Source organism: Helianthus annuus, chromosome 6 (genome assembly GCF_002127325.2).
Source record: "Helianthus annuus cultivar XRQ/B chromosome 6, HanXRQr2.0-SUNRISE, whole genome shotgun sequence".
NCBI classification, from domain to species: Eukaryota; Viridiplantae; Streptophyta; class Magnoliopsida; order Asterales; family Asteraceae; genus Helianthus; species Helianthus annuus.
In genome coordinates, this window is record NC_035438.2 from 77,415,449 (window position 1) to 77,417,198 (window position 1,750).

Genomic DNA, 1,750 nt, shown 5'->3' on the forward strand with positions numbered 1-1,750 from the left:
GGCTTAAAATATACATCAAAAATATATACACACTGACACGCATCAAGTTTTTGGCGCCGTTGCCGGGGACACAAGGATTTTAAGAAAGTTAGGAATCAACGGCCTAATCATATTTTTATTTTTCTTTTTAATTTTTAGGATTTTTCTTAGTTTTTCAGCTTCTGCAGAGCTCAGCACGGGGCCGTGCCTGGTCGGACACGGGCCGTGCCCAGCATTGTTACTGGCAGTTTTTATTTTCCAAGTTACAGAAGGCTGACCACGGGGCCGTGCCGGTGCAACACGGGGCCGTGTCCAACTTCCAGTAACTGGGGATTTAGGAAACAATCACTGAAACTCCGACCACGGGCCGTGTTCGCTCAACACGGGGCCGTGGTGACCCTTCTGACCAACATTCTTTTCTGTTTTTATTGCAGGACTTGGAACCCGACGCCAACCTTACGTAGTGTATGAGCTCCAGTTCCAATAAAGACATAAAAGAACCACTAGAAGAACCCGAACGCTTTCTCAGAAAAAGGTTGAAAGCCAAAAACCAAGAGAAGGTTTCGGGTGATCCACCTCCAATGGCGGACCAACGTACCCTTATGGATTATCTACGACCCACCGTAGGTAATCTAGGCGCCGCTATCAATGCTCCGAATGTCGAAGCTAATAACTTCGAACTCCGGCCGCATTTGATACAAATGCTCCAAAACTCCGCAACCTTCCATGGGCTTGCGGACGAGGATCCCCATCTACATATAACTAATTTCTTGGAAATATGTGATACCTTTCGGATCAATGGAGCATCAAACGACGCCATCCGCCTCCGTATGTTTCCCTTCTCACTAAAAGACCGAGCGAAAGCTTGGCTCAACGCCCTCCCAGCTGGATCGGTAAACACCTGGGATGAACTAGCCCAAAAATTTCTATATAAGTATTTCCCTCCCGCTAAAACTGCTAAGTTAATGACTGAAATTAATACATATTCACAAGAGGACGGGGAATCCTTATATGAAACTTGGGAAAGGTTCAAGGAGCTATTACGCAAGTGTCCCCATCACGGCCTCGCAATATGGCAACAAGTATCCACTTTCTATAATGGATTGTTGCCACACACTAGGCAGACACTTGATTCTAGCTCCGGGGGACTTTTAGGTAATCGACGCCCACACGAAATATATAATCAAATTGAGGAAATTGCTCAAACCAATTTTCAATGGCACACCCCCCGGGGAAATAAGTCTATCGCCCCGGGAGCCCATAAGGTCGATGAAAGCACTTCTTTACAAGCCCAAATCGAGGCCCTTTCTTCAAAAATAAAAAAATTGGAAATGAAAAAAACAGTCTCGGTTATGGCCTGTGAAGGGTGTGGTGGGTCACATGAAAATTGGAGTTGCATGAAAGAAACAGACGATCAACAAGAAATGGTAAACTACATTGATAATAGACCTAGGCCGTCGGGTCCCCCAGCGGGAACTTACAACCAAGGATGGCGAAACCACCCAAACCTTGGTTGGAGGGAACCCGGCAATAGTAGTAACCAACAAACCCAACGAACAAACTTTCAGCAACCAAGAAATGAGTCACAAAATTTCACTCAACAACAAAGTGGACGAGAAAGGCTCGAAGATACTGTATCTCGCCTCGTCTCCGACACTGATAAGAAAAACTCGGAAAGATTTCTACAATTAGAATCAAATTTTAGAAATCAACAAGCTAGTATTCAAAACATAGAAAAACAATTAAATCAAATAGCTCAAAATTTTTCCGA

General features: G+C 44.5%; 1 non-coding gene across 1 annotated transcript; it reads right to left on the reverse strand.

The window, feature by feature from the left end:
* Window positions 1-938: 938 nt before the first annotated feature.
* Window positions 939-1,045, reverse strand: LOC118479978. Its single transcript, XR_004861619.1, has one exon. It is a non-coding gene; the product is annotated as a small nucleolar RNA R71 (small nucleolar RNA).
* Window positions 1,046-1,750: the final 705 nt, after the last annotated feature.